The 22,991-nt window shown below is 35.8% G+C and overlaps 1 protein-coding gene and 1 non-coding gene across 2 annotated transcripts in view; one reads left to right on the top strand and one right to left on the bottom strand.

Annotated features, from left to right (window-relative positions):
- LOC122803858 overlaps window positions 1-21,695 on the bottom strand; it is a 1,735,734-nt gene extending 1,714,039 nt beyond the window's left edge. The window contains exon 1 of the mRNA XM_044073540.1: window positions 21,471-21,695. The gene's annotated coding sequence lies outside the window, so the exon portion shown is untranslated. The remainder of the gene's footprint in view (window positions 1-21,470) is intronic.
- Window positions 21,696-22,284: 589 nt separating this feature from the next.
- Window positions 22,285-22,366, top strand: TRNAS-GCU. Its single transcript has one exon. It is a non-coding gene; the product is annotated as a tRNA-Ser (tRNA).
- The last annotated feature ends 625 nt before the right edge of the window (window positions 22,367-22,991 follow it).

Here is a 22,991-nt window from a genome sequence, read left to right as displayed (position 1 = left end):
ATTTTGAAGAGAAACCGTCTTAAAATTAACAATTTTCTACTTAGCTTTGTGAGAGATGGCTAGCACGTCTGACTAGGAACACGGCAAACGAGATCTGGAGTAACTAGGAGAGGGGAGTTTTTGATTTGCGCGACCTGTGAAACTGCCGTATTGATTCTGAGGACGAAACAGAGGTCCTAACTGTAATGAAAGAACAAAGATTTACAACATCAGATAAAACATTTTGTAAGATGTCACATAGGCTCAAATGGATATGACAAGAAAGTACTGTATAAAAGATCAATGTGCCAAACATTTTGTAAGATGTCACATAGGCTCAAATGGATATGACAAGAAAGTACTGTATAAAAGATCAATGTGCCAAACAGTGTATGCATGTAACACAAAAACTGGAACTAGGCATGTAACAAAAAAAGCTGTTGTACATAAAAGGTGGGAATAACTTTTTAGTACAATGATGCTTTCTGTAATATTTTTAAATGTCAATGGTCTCAAAGATAAATACAAAAAATAAAGACTAGTGAACTATATTAAAATGTAGAGTGCAAGTAGCTATGGTACAGGTGACACTTGGAAATAACAGAGCATGTGTATGTGATATAAAGAAAGGTTTTCAGGATGGTTATTCAGTGGAATACCTGGGACACAGGAAAAGAGAAGCACTTATATTAATTGCAAGAGGAGCTCCAACAGTGATGGAAGAGGATAAAAAAAAAGATAATGACAGATTTGTAGTACTAAATGGGCTACTGCAAGGGAGGATGTTTACACTGGTGTGTATTTATATTCCACCTAAAACTACTACAATGGAGCTTAAGAAAATTCAGGGAGAAATAAATCAGCTTCCAACAAGGAATATTACTTATAGGTGGGGACTGGAATTTGACTTGTAACATTGAAGATATGCCATGGGGCCCAGAAGGAGGGCAGATTTTTGAAGAAATTTATGAAAATATTTGGCATGGAAGATATGACTTCAGTATTAGGAGTTCGGAGTGAATTTACATATTATTCCCCAATATACAAAAACTGGGCTAGGCTAGACAGGATTTAAATTTCACATGAACGTGCATTTAACTAAAGGTCTTGATATGGACCCAATAACTATTTCAGATCATGTGTAAATAATGACTAAAATAAAAATGCAGGGTAATGAAATAAAAATGAGACTCCAGCACTTCCTCGCCTATCTGTTGAAAAGAGAGGGATTTAAGGAATGGGTAGTGGAAATTATTAAGGAGGTATTACAGAAGATATAGCCAAGAAGTGGGATAAAATTAAAGTGGAGTTTAAAAATAGGGTGGAAATATGGTTAAGAAGTGACAAGAATTATTTAGAGGGACTGACAAATATTAAAGTATTGCAAAATAGGGGGAATCTCACAAAACAAGGACAGGAGCAACTGCAGAATGCTAAACAGAAAATAAGGGATTACCTTGATAATATGAATGAGTTTAGAAAGACTGCTGTTAAGCAACTGTGTTTTTCATAACTATACAGCACAAAAACTTTTAGCACAACAACTCAGGCAACAGAAAGTCGAAAGGGCTGTCACCAAACTTGGGGAGCTTATAAACATGGAAACTTGGGGAGTTTATAACATGGAAGATAACAAGGGATCCTGTAGAATTATTAGAAATATTTTGGAGTTTCTATTAAAGTCTGTATAAAGCAGAGAAATATATAAATCAAGAAAAGGTAGAAATGGAAATGTTTACAGAATAATTAAATATACCAAGGTTAGAGGTAGAAAAGGCTCAATTACTAACAGCTAGGATAGGAGGAGATGAGATAAAAATGGTGATGTATAACCTATGCACTGGAAAGTCCTCAGGAATAGATGGTATTCCTGTGGACGTTTAGAAGCTAGGAGGGAAAAACTGGAAGGTTTTAAACAGTATTTTAAGAGGAAAAGTACCAACATACTGGAAGAAAAGTTGCGGTAGCTGTAATACCTAAAGAGGGCAAAGATCTAGCTTCAAAACAGGCCCATTTCAACACTAAACCACAGTTATAAAGTGTTTATGTCAATAATGGCTAGAAGAATGGCAAAAGTCATGCCAAAATTGATAAGATATGCATCAATGTGGTTTTGTGGAGGGCAGGCAAACATTTGACAATGTTAACAGAACACTGATGATCAAGCAAAAAAACACACGTACAGTCCCAACACAGGAGCAGGCAGAGGCAGTTATAAAATCCAACGCATTTATTAGAATAAAACAGGGATAAGCGCTTTCGCGTACTAATACGCTTCTTCAGATCACAAAGTAAAATAAAGCAGCCTTATTTAAATATAACTGATAAGTCCAATTAATTCAAATCCTCCAATAAGCACTACACATCAAATTAACCCTTAGTTAGACAGACTTCAGTGATATTACTCCCCTACAGGTCACAAGAGTTTATACACATAATTTAAAATAAACATATAAAACTCTAACAATACAGTCATTAAAAACTCCTTTCCTAAGATGTTATATGCATATATATATATATATATATATACACATATACATATATAAATAACTATATATATATATATATATATATATATATATATATATATATATATATAAATAACTATAAATAGATAAATAATCATAAATGGCATCTATAAATATATATACAAGTATAATACAATTAAAGTACTAACCTAGATGTAAACCTTGATCCATATATAGAGTGTAATATAACAGCATATATCAAAAACAAATTCCATAGACAAATACATGGATAAAGCATAGATAAAACCCATAAGTCAGCATCCATGTATGTGAAACTATTAACTATAATATATACCTTCATCTACGGGATTTTAACACTGAGCGTAATGAGACATATGTATTAAGACCAGGCGGGTAGTGGGCTCTTAGTTTAAATACCCATTCTAATTCTTTTTGCTCCAGGTAGCTCATGTAATCTCCCCTTCTCTGTCCTTGAGGTATTATCTGGAGTACTCTAAACTCAAAGCCATGGTTATTACAAATAGAAACATGTTTAGCTAATGCATTTAATGGATTATTATTCCTAATGTCGTAAACATGGTTATAGATCCTTTGTTTAAAGCTCCTTTTGGTCATGCCTACATAAAATGCAGGACATGTGTGACACTTCGCTAGGTATACAAGTCCTGATGTATTACAATTTGCATAGAACCTAGGGCTAAACGAGAAATCCAACTCTGGATGTATAAAATCTTGTTCTTTCGATATATAGCTACAGTAGTTGCAATTCTTACAGGGATATGTCCCTCTTTCTCCTGATGTTTCAACACCCAATGGACTAATGCCATCTTGACCAATAGTATGGTCTACACATAATATTCTTTTCAGATTTTTATTATTCCTGTAGATGAACCCAGGATTGGAGCCTACTATGTCTACCGTCTTACCATCTAAAAGTTAAAACACCCCAATGTTTAGCTATAACTTTTTTAATCGCTAAGCTATCATTGGTGTATGTGGTAACAAACATAACCCTATCAGAGGCCTGTTTAATATTATGGCTTTGTTTCCTAGTAACTATAGTATTTGAATTTGTGTCATTCATATCTGATTCTATCCCCAGTGTCTCAAGTTTGATTTGTTTTATTAACTTGGTATCATAACCTCTCTGGATAAAAATCAACTCTAGCCTTTCTGATTCAGCAACCAGATCTACAGGATCTCTACAAAGCCTCAAGAGCCTCTGAAACTGGCACTTCACGATACCCCTAAATATATGACGGGGATGCATACTATCATATCTTAGTATAGCATTCCTCCAACAGGCCTTTCTATGGAGAGAAGATGATAACCTGCCATTTCGAATGCTAAGGTTCACATCAAGGATGCCCACATTATCATGAGAAGCTTCTACCGTGAATCTAAGATAGTCCGTAGTGGTTTCTAGATATTCCACAAACAAAGAGAAATCTTGTGCACTACCATCCCAAACGATAAGGATATCGTCCACAAAACGTTTATATACCAAGCATTTCTTAAAGGAATCATGATTAAATAAAAACTCCCTCTCCCACTGGTAAACTACTAAGTTTGCATATGTATTGCCGCAGGGGGTGCCCATGGCAACCCCTGCTAACTGTAAAAACATATGCTTTTTAAAACAAAAAACATTATTGTTTAAAACCAACTCTAATAACTGGCATACCAGTATCTCTGTACTACGATCTATAGAGGGTAAAACCTGAAACAATTCCCTAATGGATTCAATACCCTTATCGTTTGGGATGGAGGTGAACAGATTTCTGACATCCATAGTTACTAACAGGTGTTTATCTTTAATCAATTCAACATCTAAAGCATCCAAAAAGTCCAGAAGCTGGTAGGTATCCTTCAAAATAGTCGGGATACCATTGACAAATGGCCTTAATTTTTCTAGAAAGACGGAGATATTCTCCGTACTCCACCCATCCCCTGAGACTATCGGTCTGAGAGGAGGTGGATGCACCCCTTTGTGCATCTTGGGTAATCCTTTTATTACAGGAAGATGAGGATAGGGAGTAAGAAAAAATTCATATAGATCTTTGCTGATCTGACGACACATTAATAAATCAAACAGTACATCATTAATATCATTAAGTATTTTGTTTAAAGTCCCTTCATCAATGTGTTCATAAGGAGAATAATCACTAAGCATATTTTCCATATATGAATCATAATCTTGTGTATTCAGCAAAACAATACCCCCTCCCTTGTCTGCCGGTCTAATAGTAATAGATGTTTCACGGGATAACTTCAATGAGGCATTCTCTTCCCTAGACATGTTGAAATACAAACATTTCTTTTTGCCTTTCAAAAAATAAATCATAGAGGTCCCGTTCACATAATTTAACAAAGCTTTCTATATGACTGGGCAACATAGGGGAAAAAGTACTCCTTCGCTTAAACACATAAATGTCTGTTGGGTGAGCACTGGTAGTCTCACTCTATGTGTCTTTGGAAAACAATAGTTTAATCGCTACCCTCCTAGCAAACAGGAGCAAATCTATCATTAAGTTATTCAGGAAACTGCCCTGAGAAGGGATGAAAGTCAAGCCTTTATCAAGGACACTGATATCAAACGAATCAAGTACCAACCTTGATAGATTAAAGAACAAATGTTCGTTTATCTGAACTTCCTTCTCTGCTGATGGAAGTTCTCTCCAGAGAACTTCCGTTTCCTCCTGTCCCAACTGTTCAGTCTGTCCCTTGGTAGTTGTGCTTTCCTTATCGGAAGGAGTAAAAAATCATTGGTGGAGGAAAAAGCCCCTTGTTTCCTTACAGCTCCCATGTCTCTCTCTCTCGTTTAGCCCTAGGTTCTATGCAAATTGTAATACATCAGGACTTGTATACCTAGCGAAGTGTCACACATGTCCTGCATTTTATGTAGGCATGACCAAAAGGAGCTTTAAATAAAGGATCTATAACCATGTTTACGACATTAGGAATAATAATCCATTAAATGCATTAGCTAAACATGTTTCTATTTGTAATAACCATGGCTTTGAGTTTAGAGTACTCCAGATAATACCTCAAGGACAGAGAAGGGGAGATTACATGAGCTACCTGGAGCAAAAAGAATTAGAATGGGTATTTAAACTAAGAGCCCACTACCCGCCTGGTCTTAATACATATGTCTCATTACGCTCAGTGTTAAAATCCCGTAGATGAAGGTATATATTATAGTTAATAGTTTCACATACATGGATGCTGACTTATGGATTTTATCTATGCTTTATCCATGTATTTGTCTATGGAATTTGTTTTTGATATATGCTGTTATATTACACTCTATATATGGATCAAGGTTTACATCTAGGTTAGTACTTTAATTGTATTATACTTGTATATATATTTATAGATGCCATTTATGATTATTTATCTATTTATAGTTATTTATATATATATGCATATAACATCTTAGGAAAGGAGTTTTTAATGACTGTATTGTTATTAGAGTTTTATATGTTTATTTTAAATTATGTGTATAAACTCTTGTGACCTGTAGGGGAGTAATATCACTGAAGTCTGTCTAACTAAGGGTTAATTTGATATGTAGTGCTTATTGGAGGATTTGAATTAATTGGACTTATCAGTTATATTTAAATAAGGCTGCTTTATTTTACTTTGTGATCTGAAGAAGCGTATTAGTACGCAAAAGCGCTTATCCCTGTTTTATTCTAATAAATGCGTTGGATTTTATAACTGCCTCTGCCTGCTCCTGTGTTGGGACTGTACGTGTGTTTTTTTGCTTGTTCTTCCAGTTTGTAACGGACAGTCCCTGGTTGGTGTGGTGATCTTTGTTGAGGAGAACACTGATGATCCAAAGGTAAAACAGAATGTAAGAAAATACCATTGTTGTTGGTGGGTCTTGATGCAGAGAAAGCATTTGACAGAGTAAGCTGGGACTTTACGAGCAGGGCAATGGAAGCATATGCATTCTCTGATAAAATTATAAGTTTGATTAGGGGAATATTCGAGGGATCACAGGTGAAAAGTTGGTGGGTTCCCCTCTGATAACAAAGGGGAAAGAAGACATCACTGCCTGGTTCCTCTGCTCAAGCAGAAGTTATTTGCATTTTATTTAGAAGCATTGGCAAAGAAAATAAGGGACTCAGAAATTCAAGGATATAATTGGTATGGTAGTCAAGAAAAGTTAACTATTTGCAGATGGTATTATTTTATACTTAAAAAACAAAAAAGGACATTAGTGCTGTGGAACGTTTTGCGACAGTATCAGATCTTTTCAGGATACAAAATTAATAAAGCTAAAACAAAAGCCAATAGTGGTAAATTATGCCCCCACACAAGAATTGTTTTAGCAATATCCATATTTATGCGGACATGATAAAATGAAGTATTTAGGAGTATGGATTAAAAATGATTCCGGTGTGGCAGCTAAGGTTATGTGGGAAGAGAATAAACAAAGATGATACAAAAACTGAGAAAATGGAAGCTGTGTTTTATGGATAGCAAGATATTAGCAGTTAAAATGTTTTTAGACCCTATAAATCTTGTACACAGGTCAGGCATATTTTTATCAACAAGAGGAGAAGTTGTGGATAGCAATTAATAAAGAGCTGAAGGATTTTATCTGGGAGGGGAAGACGGCACAAGTCAAGTGGGATAAACAGATTCTTCAGGCTGACTGGGATTATTGGATTTGTAGGACTATTTCAGAGCTACACAGTTAAGAGAGGATGATGAAACAGGGGGAAGCTCAAAAAACAAGGAGAGACTGGGATTTTGGATGCAGACCTTTAAGGAGAACAATAAATCACACAGAATATTATATTCATAAAGTAGTAGACATTATTCTAGAAGGGCTTAGCTAACACTGGAATGGAGAAAGTAGATTCTGCCGATAAGGATTACTGCAATTAGGGATACAGACAATAGGCAAGAGAGACTGGAATTTATGGGAGAAAACTGTCAAAGGATCCACGGTATTGGGAGCAAATACCTAGAGAAGAGGTAATAGAATGGGAAGATAAAAATTATTTGGACTGCAGGTTAGATATTGCCTTCCCTATTAAGGATTGATATCAGAGTATAGGCAAAGAGAAAGAAATATCGGGGTCCTAAAAGAAAGACCAGCACTGCTACAGAATATTGCTTGATAACCAAGAATTAAATCAAAGGAGTTTGGGAGGATAGAATGGTTAAGCAATTCATAAAGAAATAATGGGGGATATATGCATGTCTCCCAAATGTACAACAAAACATAAAAGATTTAGGATTTTTGCTTGGAAATGTTTACATACATATTTTTTATACCCCAAGTAGACTCCAGAGAATTTTTCCCCAGTTAGACAGCAAATATTGGAGGTCTGATGGGAAATAAAGAGGTAATTGGGAACATATTTTCTGGCAGTGTAATGAGTTGATAGACTGCAGACTACTCTATCAGATATAACTGGGGGAGCAAATTGGTGTAACCAAGGAAAAGATTTTTCTGAGCTAGGATACAGAATCAGATATAGTAAGGCCTTGCAGAGTCGAATTGTGGTGCCTGCCAAAGAAGAAATTACTAGAAAATGGAAATGAAAGTCTACACCAACTGTACTAGTAGTAGTGAATATAGTAACAGACAGAAAACTGGAATTTGGATCTTTAGAAAAGGGTAGGAGCAAATTAGGAAAAATGGGAATTGTGGAAATACATACAGGGGAGGAATCAGGTTTAAAAGAAGGCATGATTTGAATGAAATGTCTAATGTTTGACAATGATTGGGTAGGTAAGTGATGTATAATGTTTGGAACTAAAACTATGTCAATATGGTTCGTTTTCATTTATATAAAATGCATGAAAGATTCTTTTGAGCTGGGACACAAGCTCTGAATTGCCTCGATACAGTAAGGCTTTATTAAGTTTAAATTTTATTGGCTGCATAAAAAACAATTAGTAGTAAATGGAAATCACAATCTAAACCAACTAGATTTGAAGTACTGAATATCGTAAAAGATTATAAAACTGGAAGCGAGATCTTTAGAAAAAGGAAAAGGCAAATTAAATAGAAATAAATTGAATTTTTGGAACAATATATGCAGAATAATGTTCAGGAGAAGGAGGAGTGAGGTTTAAGGGAAGGCATAAATTGAGCAGTTTATGTAATGTTGGATTGAATGGCATTTATAAAGAAAGCAAATATGTAATGTATATAATGTAAGCAAATATGTAAATTGTACACAAATGAAAAAAAAATGTTAATATGGTTTGTTTCCTATTAATGTATTTGTGCCCACTCCTAAAGAGATAATAAATAAAGTGTTTAAAAAAGAAGAGGGGTGACTAAGGGAATGCAGAGACTAAGCAATTTATACAATGTTGGAGTCGATGAAAACTGTCAAAAAGGAAAAATGCATGCTTATACCACATGACAATAACTGTAGTAATTTACGTGGTTTCTGATTAATCTGTATCTTGAGTTCACATACATTTAAATATCTATTACACTGCCACATTTTAAAGTAAGATTTGTCTTTACTAAAATGATGCATTTGTGAAAAGAAAATGTAGGGTTTTCTGCACTGTAAAGCAGAAAGTTAAGATACTTCAGAAATTATTCTACTGTAAAAGGAATACCATCAAAATGTTTGCAATTAAAAAACACTTCAGCTATAACATTCACTATCATATCAGCTGAACTACAAGAGGTACTCCTCTGAATTCTTAATTAGGAAGTAAATGTCACTTTTTTTTCCTCTTCTTCCTCTGAAGGCGTCATGTTTAGATATGTGCTCACCCTCTACAACAGCCTGTCATGCTAGTCACCTGTTGCAGTAGGAAAGCATGCAGCAAGCCTGAACCCACCACATATACAAAGCCAGTAACTGCATTCCTGCAAATCAAAATGAAACAATGAAAACTTTGCACCTACAATGTACAAGGATAGTCATGCATGACTTAAAAGAAATTTCATCTGCAGCTATCCACACCCAGGTGGATGGAAGGATAACGATTAGAACTATGAATGCTTTCACTAATCAAATGTTAAAATATTTATCTGCAAAGTCTAGAAAACAAAGAACCTCCATATTGGGTCTGTGAAAAGGAACCTCAAGAAGTAGAAAATCCCAGGAAAAATAGCAGCTAGAAAATGGACAAAAAGGAGAGGATTTCGACAGGGCCCAAAACAAAGATGATACAAAAGGAGACCAGCTACTGAGCAAACTATTTGGAGCCATTGTCTACGTAAGATTAGATACGAAGGTACTTTACTGTAGTTAGCTGGAAACACTGTATGCCATGAGACTGAGAAATGAAAGTCTTAATTACCAAAGCTTGTTCTTCAATAGGTGTCAGTCTCTCCCGTATGAACCAAGTCTTGTGCACTGTTCAGCATGAATTTTCTAAACACTGTAGATCATTTAATAAGGTTTTATTAGATGTTCAGGTACTTGCGTATTATCGCAACCACATTTCCCACGAACAGGAATTTGGCTGTTATTCCTCTTCCAATGTTATAAACAATGTCACAGAATACTAAACAGTTTAGAAAACCCTTTTCAGGTAACATACGTATTTTTGCTACAGCATAAACACTTTAGACAACCCTTTTCAGGCGACGGAAGGTACTATGTCTTAAGAATAAACTTGATATTTGACCAGCAGGAGAAAACAGTTTAACTTTGCCTGTATTTTTCAAGGGAGATATTTAGTTAACCTATATATGCTTGCTGAAAGTAGGAGCATTTTCTTTAAGATCGTGCAAAAGTCTGACTACTTATGGATGTTCGTTCAGGTTATTTCAAAACTAGTGTGTACTTACTAGGTAAGATGATGCAGTGAACCTTAAGCACTCTTAATTTGTACAATTTACAGAAATGTATTGAGTTTATAAGCATGTTATTTAACTAAAACAGCTGTTATAGTATGCTTATGCCTAGTAAATTTTACCCAGCTAACCTAAATTATGAAAGAAATTTAGGTATTATTGCACATTTTCCCACAAAGAAGAATGTGGCCGTTATTCCTCTTCCAACTCCATAAACAATATCACAGAATACTACTTAATACTTGACACAACCCTTTTCTGGATAACATACATACTTTTGTGACAACATAACAGACAGTTTAGATAACCCTTTGCAGGTTATGCAGGTTAACATACATACTTTCCCAAAAACATAAATTATCGCAAGTTGGAAATGTGGTTGCGATAATACGCAAGTACCGATGTTTACAATATCAGAAATACTGTTTCCATTAACAGTTCAAGTTGCTGTACATTCTGACTGTCCTGAACAACGTAAACAGACAGTCTCTAGGTGACCTGTTTTCTGTACACATGCTCATTCCCTGAAGTAACAGGTCAAACGAACTTACTTACCCCTTAACTGCCTGCTATCCTGAACACAGCATATCATAGCCTCCTTTTCAGTAATTTTCCTCTATTGACTATATCCACCCCCTATTCCTCGATCCTTAGGCTATGTCTTGTTTTTAGCTTAACTTCTCTCGAGTCTTTCCTTGAGAAAAGAAAACAATACTCTCTGCAATCTTCCCTTGACAAACTGTTATTTCAGCAAGGTCAGCATTTGGGAGATTCTTTGTTTCTGCTTTCTAAAATGTATGCATAAATGAAACACTATTTCTATCTTATTTTATTCTTTCAGCCTGTCTAATGTCTGTAAAATGGAAAACCCTGATCTAACAGTCTAAACAACTGTGCTTGGTGAAGATGTGATGTAATGAACTGTCAGTGGTACAAAATGTTTACAATGGAGCTATTTTTGAAGCGAGCAGTGAAAGCAGTCATGTCCCTAGGCGAGTGGCCTTTGGAAAGCAGCATTTTGCAAAAGACAGCTTGCTTCAGAAAATATAGCATCCACTCCATCTAGCACACTTCTGTAGCAGCTCACAAAACAGATAAAAAGCTCTTCTGTCTCACAGAATGAATTTACTTATTTTAGGTACAGCCAAAAGTGTCAAATTGTCAAAGGTTCTTTCTACTGTTATTTATTTGCCAGATTAAGTGAAATGGTCAAAAAAGCCTACTTAAACTATGCAACAGTCCATAAGCAGATACATGAAAACTTGTGGTAATGAAGTACCAACAACAGTTTCAGTTAAAATAGGAAAAGTATGTACACAGGATTTTCCCCCAAAAAATTTAGAAAAAATGTAAATTAGATGCAAATATAAATTATAGCAACACTATACAACACACAGACCACCAAACATTAATGGAGGATATCCACAGCTCTGCATGATTGGCTAGTATCAAATAAAGTACATCATTTTTTGAAAAATCTCCTTTATTAATCATTACACATTTGTGCGTCAGGGCCGGCAACTCGGCACGTAAAAATCTACTGCCAATCATTAGCGGACCGGAGTTCCACTGTGGCAAAGACACAACATTAATCATTACACATAAAAAACATGCCATCTTCACCCTAACCTTCAACATTTAAAACCTATTTCTTCACACAAATTAACAAATGGCATATAAAAAGTCACAAACATTACCAGTACCCCAATGCTTCTTCAAATCATGGCTTTTAAAGTATGCATCATTTTAATGTTGCCTATTTACAGCAGTTATTTCCAAAATATCTTACTAGTTTTATGACAATTACCACTTATCTCATAACTGCCGGAATAAAGGAATGCATTGTATTAAAAAACAAATCATCTATCCCACCCACCCCTATTTAATAACTTTGTCCAGTTAAAAAGCTTCACATGTTTTAGACATGTTATTTTATATTCCTCTTTTCTTCCTGTCAAACTCCTCTTATTGGTATCCTCACTTTTAACAAGTGCTTCTAGCCACCATCCTCAAAGCAGTTTATCAGGGTCTACATATGCTTGTCTGACATATCACAAGTGAAAAATATAAAGCTGCAAACTTTTCCAAGTCTCCCACATTGCTCCAACTCCTACACCTATTACTTCCAAAGTAATAACATATGCTCTGAAACATTTGTTCGGCTGTTCCCATTTAGGGGTCGCCACAGCGGATCATCTGTTTCCATTTCTTCCTGTCCTCTGCATCTTTCTCTATCACACCAACCACCTGAATGTTTTTTCTCACAGCATCCATAAACCTTAACTTAGGCCTTCCACGTTTCCTCTTACCTGCTTACCTGGCAGCTTCCTCCTTAGCATCCTTTTCCCAATATACCGAGCATCCCTCCTCAGCACATGTCCAAAACAACGTAATCTCGCCTCTCTGGCTTTGTCTCCAAACCATCCAGCCTGGGCTGACCCTCTAATATACTTATTCCTAATCCTGTCCACCCTCATCACACCCAGTGCAAATCTTAACATCTTTAACTCTGCCACATTCAGCTCCGACTCCTGCCTTTTTGTCAGTGCCACTGTCTCAAACTCATATAACATAGCTGGTCTCACTAACCTCTTGCAGACCTTCCCTTTCACTCTTACTGGTACCGGTATGTCGCAAATCACTCCTGACACTCTTCTCCACCCCCTCCATCCTGCCTGTACTCTCTTCTTCACCTCTCTTCCACACTAGTCATTACTCTGAACTGTTGACCCCAAGTATTTAAACGTATCCACCTTCGCCAACTCTACTCCCTGCATCCTCACCATTCCTCTACCCTCCCTCTCATTCACACACATATATTCTGTCCTTAGTCCTGCTGACCTTCATTCTTCTCCTCTCTAGAGCATATCTCCACCTCTCCAGGGTCTCCTCAACCTGCTCCCTATCTCACTACAGATCATAATGTCATCTGCAAACATCATAGTCCACGGGGACTCCTGTCTGATCTCCATTCACCTTTAATAACAAATTAGATCAATATGAAGTAATTCTTAGCACACTACTTTCAGTTTTAATTTTATTGAAATGGTACGCAAGCACAAATCATTTCAAAAACATCCTCACCCATCTAAAATCACACACACACACACACACACACACACACACACACACACACACACACACACACACCTTTCATTGTTATCTTCTGCAGGCCAGAAGAGCCCTGGATATCACCCTCTACTTCTACTGTTCTTAGTAAATGCAAAGTTTCAAAAGTCATAATATAATAATTCTGAGCATCTGTGATCATAATGTGTAGCCTTTCCAAGATATAGCTTGAATTTTGAAGTCAAGTGAAAACTTAGTTATTCCTTTATCCTTCATTCACCAAAAAGGAGCAGACTGCGGTCAGAAGCAAATTGAAGTCCTACCTGTCTCTCACTAGCAGAACTGGGCTGGCTAGAGCTCCCCCACCTCCTTCAATGGTACCAACTCACACTCGCCCACAAACTAATAAACCAACCACTAAAAGTCCCACCCCTCCAGAATCCACTCCAACCCTACATAACCACGAGACCACTAAGATCCAGCCACAAAAACTCCTACAGGTCACAAGAGCCATTAACTCTGCTGGAGAAGCATTATTCTCCTGCACTGTAGCCAAACTCTGGAACTCCTTCCCATCCTCAATTACCTCTGTAACTTCTTGCACCCACTTTAAATCCTTACTAAAAATCAGACTTCAAAACTTGCCAGCTATGCCCTTGCAACCCCCCCCCTAATGCCATTCACTCCCCCCACCCACTACCTCTCTCAGCCCCCTATCAACAACCTACTCTTAGCAAGCTTGGCTATTCACGTTTCCAGCTACCTACCACATAATACTAACTTCTTGTAGCAACAACTGCTAATGGCTGTTACGTAACTCAAAAACAATTTGTATCAACTGTTCACTGATGAATCTCAACTACATTTTAACCACGTTTAGTATAGGTCACCATATTTTAAAATTGTACTATGCTCTACAGCTGTTTTACATCGGTTTTCTTTTTGTCTTACGTCCTTAACTGGACTAATGTCTATATTTAAATGCTGTTTTTTTAACTGTATAATGCAAATAATAATGTGGAGCTTTTCTCCCCGGGCCTCCACTGAAAACAGACCTGTGTCCAGTCGGACTCTCCCAATCAACAAATGTAAATAAATAAATAAAAAAGTTGATGTGTCGTCGTGATCTTGGGTTGCTGTCGTGGGGTATAAAGTATATGGATAAAGTGTATGGATATATGTAGAATTATGATAGTAATTTCCCCTATTTTTACAATGGTGGCTGTCTAGATTAAATGCCCTTAGTTTAAGCTGTAGATAAGACTATTTTAGCAAAAAGGCTTAAAAAATAAAACAAAATTATAAAAAGCATGGAAAATGCAGCTGCATAGTTATTAAAATTATAAAAAGCATGGAAAATGCAGCTGCATAGTTATTACTTGTTTTTTAACCCATGTCTTCTTGTCTCAATAAGAGTCAAGAAAACAGGTGTGCGCATGCAGTAGGGTAAGGTTAATCAGCATATTGCATTCTGAGTGAAATTTACAAAGATGCTCATGCAGCTGCAAAGTTGTTAGCCATTTTTTTACCTCAAAGTACAAACAGTTGGCAATGAAAAAGCCACCTACAGGTTTAAGCAATTAATCGTGAGAGCTCAGAGTACTCTTTGCAGAGATATGTTTAACATTTAACAGTACAACTGCAAGCAATTTATTGAAAAATACAGTTTGAAATTATGGAAAGTTAATAAAAAATATTAGCCTCCCCAGTGGTCTTAATGTTTTAATGCATATAAAAGAACAATGTAGAATTTTATTTAAAAGACAGCCAGATTTTCTCTCATGGTTAAAGGTATCTTTTTACTGAAAGCATGCAAGCAGTCTACTACATCTGAGAGGGGAATTGAGATAAAAGAATATACAAAAATCAGTGTGAGAACACAAGTTGGAATGTACGCTTTAGCATGGGTAAACTTAATTTTAGATTAGATAGTGCCTGTGGGTGCAGTCAATTTGGGGTGACTGCTATCTGAAGAAGTAAATTTCATATGTTTAAAATATACAGAGCTTTTTGAGATTGTTCTAAGTTAAAAGGGATACAGGGATTTCGAAAAATATACTTAAAAGTTTTTTGTTTGGATGTTTTCACTGAAGCAAAAAGTCATGAAAATGGAGAAGAGAAGATGCAACTGCTTAAAACATCATCCTGCCAAACATTAATATGTGCATGTAAACCAAATGTTGGAAATACAAATTCAAAAGAACTGTTGCGTATTAACAGGTGGGAGTAATGAATTTCTATCAAAATGGCTACCCCGTTAATGCTAACATGGAACGTAAATGCCTTACACACAGACAAAAAGGAAATAGTATTGAATTATATTAAGCAATGTAAGGTGCAAACAGCAAAGTTGCAGGGACACATTTAGATAGAAATGAGACAGTGAATTTGCCAAAAAATGCATTTTATAGGGGACAAAGAATAAAGGGGAGTAATAATACTAATTATTAAAAGATCTTGTGCAGTGATAAAGAGAAAAAAAGACAATAGTGAATTTGTGGTAGTAAGGGGAAGGAGGATTGCACAGACATGTATTTATATTCCTCAAAAAAAAAAAATACTAACATGAAAATTTAAAAAAAAAAAATGGGAAGAAATCATAAGCTTTCAGCAGAGATTATTTATGGGTGCAGATTGAAACTTGATTTGCAATAGCAAGGATGCATTGTGGGGTACAGAGAAGGGAAAATATAAAAGTGGGCAAATTTGTGAAGAAATATGACAATATCTGGTATAGAAGATGTGAAATCACTAGCAAGGAAAACAGACAAAATATACATATTATTCCCCAAAATACAATAACTGGGCTAGATTCAGAATTTGTACTTCAAGGGAGCACGTGTATTTAATTGAAAGTTTAGACATACATCCAGTATTTCAGATCATGCACTGAAAAAATAAAATAAATATATGTTACTGAAATAAAAGTGAGATAATGGTGCTTTCCCCTTATTTGTTAATAAGGGGTGCAATTTAAGGATTAGGTAAAAAAAATATTCGAGTTGTTAGGCAAGATAGAATTTCTTCAGCAGGGATGGCTAGTAAGAATGACAAAATTAAAATGGAGTTTAAAAATATGGCAGAACTAAAAGAAAAATATATGGGGAAAAGTAATTGAAATTAATTAGAAGGCCCGACAAAAGTTAAACTATTGCAGAATAATGGGAACCTCACAGAACATGAAAAGAAGCAACTCCAAAGTGCTAAAAGTAAAGAGTATTTGGATAATCTGCTTGAGTTTAGAAAGGCTCCTGTTAAGCAACTATTCGTTTAATAACTCCAGAGTACACAACTTTTAACACAATGATTTAGGCAACAGAAAGTAAAGGAAAGCGGGGAGAGGGGGTTGTCAACAAGCTTATGGAGCCTATCACAAGGAAAATAACCAGAGATCCTATTATAAGTATTACAGATGTGTTGAAAAGTTTATGAAATCTGTATACACCAGAGGAATGTGGAAACCAAGTCAAGGCACAACTACTTATGGAAAATGTAATTATGCCAAGGTTAGATGAAGATAAGTTTCAACAATAAACAGCCAGGATGAAAAGATGAGATAAAAAAAGTCCTGTATGATAATCAACAGGGAAGTCTGCAGGGCTAGACAATATTTCTGTGAAAGTTAGGAAGGAAAAAAGCGATAAAGATCTGGAAGGTTTTGTTTAACAATATTTAAAAGGGGGTGGGTACCAGCATTGTGGAAAATCTGCTGGCTGTATTCCCCAGAGAGGATAAAGACCCTTCAGACTGAGTTTCATATAAAACACGTGATTATAAAATGTTTATGTATATACTGTCCAAGAGAATGGCAAAACTGTTGGCAAAATATGATAGATATGGTTAAATGTTGTTTTGTGGATAAGATGGAAACATATGACAACATTAGAAGAACGATGATAAAGAAGAGGAATTAGAATTTAAGAAAATATCAATACTTTGCTCTTGATACATTTAGCTGGGATTTTATGCATAGGTAATGGAAACATCCGCACTATAGGACTACAGGGTTAATTTGAAGGACATGTGAAAGGTCAGAGGTAAGAATTATGGTGAGAGGGTTCCTCTCAGACAAGCTGCACTTGAACAAAGGAACCAGGTAAAAATGTCCTCTTTCCCATTTGTTATTTGCCGAATAGATTTGCTTTATATTTACAGACTCTGGAAAATAAAATAAGGGACTCTCAAATTCAAAGATGTTTTTTCAGTGTAGATAACACCTTAAGAACTAGTATACTAATCAAGAAAAAAAGTTAGCTTTACTTGAAGACATTAATTTTGTATTTTATAAATCCAGAAAAGGACATTTCAGTGTTGTGGGATACCATGAGAAAGCTTCTAGTCTTTTTGTTATATAAAATTAATGAATATTAAAGAAATGTTATGGCAGTAAATTATGTACCCACCAGAGTTGGTTCAGCAATACCTAATTTATGGGGATATAACGAAGTATTTATGTGTATGGATTAAAAACTAATCTGTTATGACAGCTAAAGATGTGTGGGAGGAGACTAAAAAGATAATACAAAAAGAGAAACTGGAAGCTCCTGAATATGGATATTGGATAAGAAGATACTAGTTTTGGAAATATATTTAATCTCTTTAGTTTTACATACAGGTCAAGCATAATTTAATCAACCAGAGAAGAATTGTTGATAATAATTAATAAATAATAGAAGGGCTTTATTTGGAAAGGGAAGAGGGCAAGAGTTAAGTGTATAGGTTAACCGCCGCCCATAGAACAAGGTGGTTTAGGACTACCCGAGTTGAAGGGATGCTTTAGAGTTGCACATTTAAGGTTCATATACGCAATGTAAGCAGAAAGTTATAAATCAAAGGGGGGGGGGGGTAGTTTAAAAAATAAGGAGACAGTAGGATTTTGGTTGCAGATCCTAAAGGAAAATAACCACCACCATATATCAAGATGCAGAAGATATTCTAAGAACTAAGCCAACACAGGAAATGAGAAAGATTTTTGCCAATAGAAATAATTGTAAGTTGGGTGTAGCAAATAGGCAAGAGGGGTCTGGAATTTACTGAAGAAATCTGGCAAGAGAACCAAGGTACTGGGGGCAAATAACTAAAGAAGGAAAGCAGAAGTTTGGATTGCAGGTTAGAGACTGCTTCCCTATGTGGTACTGATAAAAGGTAAAGAGGAAAGGGATATTTGAGAGCTACATTAAAGCCTGCCTCCTACAGTTTTTAGTTGAGTGTAGATAATAAGCTGTTTAAAAAGGAATAATTAGTAGGCCATATAAATCCTGCATGATAATTGTAAGAATCAGAGGAGCTTAAAAAAAAAAAAGATAGTAAATTGCCTTTTCATTCTCTCTTCCCAAAGGAACATAGGAGAGCACCTGTGTGGCTCCCAAGTATGAGACAATGACCAGAAGGTTTATATTTAGTTGCATGGAAGTGTTTACATATACTTTTTATACCAGAAGCAGTCAAAGCAATTTTCTTGAAGTAGACAGCAAATGCTGGATGTGTGATGGAATAGAGAGAGGGGCAACTGGGAACATGTTGTTGGCAGTTTAATGAGCTGGCAGACTTTAAAAATTCACTATGTGTTAAGGGAAATGGATGGTGGTTTTGAGAATAAATGTTACGAGTTTAAGGTTCGACTTAACTGATGAAAAAGAATGAGAGAGTGAACAGGTAGAGGTGATATTAGGGAGGACCAGACCCAGGAGATTTTGGCCTTTTGTGAGTTTGCTAACTATATAGTCCAGGGACTGGGCATACCCTACATTAGGAGTAGAGGTTCTACAGTCTATGATTTGATAGTTAAAGTCACCCAAGATTAGGGTGTTATTGCTTATAGGAATTTCTTATAAAACCTCCAGAAATGTAGCATGATCATAAAGAGACATGTAAGGGGTTCTGTAGCATGCTTCTAAGCTGGTAGCTTGTCCTGTCCACAGGAAATTTAAATTCTAGAAGCTTGGTATGTGGGTCTCTAGGTATCAAGTCCAGATGAAATAAAGTTCTTAACTCTTGAAGGTACAATAAGCACAAAACATAAACATGGAAGAAGTGCTTTCTTTACTTTTAAGTGAATTCTTTGCAGCTCATAGTTAAGAATGCTCGACAAATGTTTATTTCTAATGGGGGTACTTTCATACTATTTGTGATTAGCTAAAGGCACATCTTCTGATACACCCTCCCAGAAACTGAGAAAGCACTGCATGTTGAAGTCTGAGCCAAGGTGTGAGAAGAGGTACTTAATCTCAGAATACTGTGTTATGTGGCAAATAGTAGCTGGCATGCTATGTGGTGAGACTATTGAGAGAAACAGGAGATTCAATTAAGCTGTCTGTGTTGTGAAAGGAAGATGGGGTTCAGGAGACCGAATAGTGCAATAAATAGAAAAGGCACTCCAGAGCATTCCCAAAAATACACAACAAATAACTGGTGTATCTAGAACACTGCTGCAGGGTAACTATGCTAAATAAAACAGTAAGAGTATGAACATGTTAAAGAGAGATAAATCAAAGTAAAGTAATGCAGCTGGCATGAAATACACACACACACTTCCCATCATCTAGGTGTTTCAGGTGGTCTGCATTCAGTACAGTGTTCATTTAACATGGGTTTTACCCTTTACTGGTGAATGATATAAGGATGAGTCTGCCTGGTAAGGGAGAGTGTAGAAAGCAGTTTTTGGAGAGTTTATGCAAAAGTATAAATGCTTATATAATCAGATTTGGATGTGTCTTTCTAGCACTCATCTACATTTTATTTTCATTTGCTAATCAAGGCAGTATGCTGATCCACATGAACCTTTTTCAGGTTCAGCTGGGAGCACAAGAGAAAAAAAAACAATACTATAATATTGAAGTACAAAGAAAAATTCAGCAAAAGAAAGAAATAATATTATACAAAAGGTTATATGCATAGTAACAACAGGCAGTATACAGTATCTACAATGAATGAGGATAACAGAAATGGGAAGAGATTATAGCTACTTTGCACGACTTAAGGGTGGAATATTGTGTGGGTTAGTGGTGATAGTAATATTTATGAAGAAGTACTGCAAATGGTCCATTCCTAGTCTAGGTCCATCCTCCATTTTTACTGTGACAGGAATAGACCCCATTCCTAAGTCAGAGAAACATTACAGTTCATGAAATTACTATTGCCTCCATCCATATGACAGCCTCTATTTTGCCTCGGACCTGGTTTGCAGATTAAAATTATCTTTAGACCAATCCACATATCCGGTTAACATGTAATAGTATATGCCCTATTAATAATAAATTTTAAAAAAATCATATATAAAACATGTAGACAATGTCGGAGCATCTGTTTACAAATTCTATATACCAATGTTGCTGTAAACTAAACTTGAAGCAACCAAAGACCAAGAAAGCACACACAACTTAAAAACAACAGGCAGAAATAACATACAAGTCACCCATTACCATCAAGATAAGGACTGTACAGATATAATTTAAATGGCTCCTAGACTTACAGAAGATAAAACACATAACAAAATAAGGCAGTTTCATGTATAATAAAACAGGGCTTTACAGTAGTTAAGAACTTGAAGACTATCCCATTTAGCTTTTTGCTGCTGTAACGCAAAACTACTAACTAAGCAAAACATATCAAACGTTAATAAAACAACAAATCATTTCAGTTTTAATATTAATCTATGATATTCTATCATGACCACAGCAATCTACTAAAAACACTTCTTTTAATATATAGTACATCTATATAGCAATAGCTCTAGAGCTATACCTTACTTTCAGAATCTTTAATCTACTGCTCTCCATATTTCTATCTCTACTGCAAAACTGTTTTGTTCACACATTCACTATTATTCCATGTCATCAATTATATTCAGGTTTGGTTTGCATACTTAAAATCTAACATCTGTATGACTAGTATTATCTACTTTACTGTATGTAATTTTCTGTACAATAGCTGCTTAATTTCTGTATTTTGATTCGGCAGTGTTATCATTCATGTCTGTTTTAATGCATTTCTCCCTGGGCCTCTAAAACGGGCTCCGTGGCCCAGTAAACCTCCAGATAAACAACGCAAATAAATTAATAAAGAAATAAATACTGCACCCAGATATTTTTCGAATAATTTTGGTTAAAATACGACAAATCATCGTCCGTCGTAAAACTTACCCTTTAAAACTTCGTATTCAGGAGCATAACAAAGCCCGAGACACAACAGCAGTGTACAGAATATAGTTGTTTTAATAAATCCTCATATTTTCATTCTATTTCAATATTCATCACGGATTCCTTTTTACTTTCAAATGTAGCCGCTCAACTTCCAGACGTGCGTAATACGCGGAAGTAATAGATAATAGGCTGGCGCTTTTTTTGTAGCTTCCTGTACTTTCAAATCTTTGTGAAAGTAGACTTTGTTTGTTGATATTGATGCAGTTTCTCGTCTGTTTGTCATCTGTCGGATTGTGAGATGTGATAGTTTTCAGCGTTGAGAAAAGCTATTATAAGTCATACTAAAATTGCAGTATGTAGTACCGTACAAACATGGCGATTATCTGTGGAAATTAGATTAGGTGGAGGAGTGGGTGTTCGACAGTCTGGAAACGTCCACTTGCCAGTATTGTACCGAAATATATAAATACCTATCAATTAGCTAGATTTTTATATCGTATTTTGTTCTGCTCTCCATAAGGTGCATGGGTTTCTGGCAAATCATTGAGGACTGAGGTCACTAATTAATACCCTTCAGAAACGCGTGCTAGTGCAAAACGTGTTATTCTATGAAATTTTCCAAGTGTAAAAGAGTAATATTTAAAAATGTTCACGATTTTTGGCCCTTTGCTACCCCACCACCAACCATTATCGTTGGCTGTATTCAAAATTCCTATAAAGTACGAAGTTGGAAATGTACGTTGATGTTCTTTCTGCTGTGCGGAAACACTGTTTTTTGAGTTTTAAACAAGGTAAACAGCACTTAGATTTCGAAGACGAGGTGGCCGAGTGGTTAAGGCGATGGACTGCTAATCCATTGTGCTCTGCACGCGTGGGTTCGAATCCCATCCTCGTCGATTAATTTTTATTTCACCGGTGTCTGCAAAAGAATATTATTAATTGATATGCACATTATATACTGATTAATCATGTTACGTGAAGCTGCATTTTTTTCTTGCCTATACTGAGATGGTATTGAAGGTGGAGTTCTATTACAAAACCTGCGAAAGTTAGTAGTCGATAAATTATGATCTTAGCACGTAGCTCGAGAATAAGGATAAACCAGCCAAAGCGGGACACTACTTAAATATCAGTATTGTTGAGTTTAAAATTTAGCACAGTAGGAGTAGATAAATGAATGTACATTTTCTGAAGTAAAAGAATCTTTAACTGTAATGACTATCATTATTTGTTTACTTTTCAAAAGCTACATTCTAAAACAAAACCAGCAATGTCATTGGAAACCTGGGGACTGTTAACAGGTATGGCAGTACTTCAATAAGGATAAACAGTAAAACAATGCATTTTGCTTTAAATGACACTAGCCTAAAATAAAACAGAATCGTTTGGATGGCTGGCAGTATTTCAAACGAGGTGAATAGCAAAAAAAAAAGCATTTTGCATAAATAGATTGTAAATATTTAAAGGTCTCTGCATCTCATGGTCATTCTAGCCTTATTATTAGCCCTCCTCTGGCCTTAC

The sequence above is a fragment of the Protopterus annectens genome, chromosome 6.part0 (assembly GCF_019279795.1).
Source record: "Protopterus annectens isolate FY-2018-M chromosome 6.part0, PAN1.0, whole genome shotgun sequence".
NCBI classification, from domain to species: Eukaryota; Metazoa; Chordata; order Ceratodontiformes; family Protopteridae; genus Protopterus; species Protopterus annectens.
The sequence above is the reverse complement of the archived record's forward strand: the minus strand, read 5'-3'. Positions and strand labels throughout refer to the sequence as shown.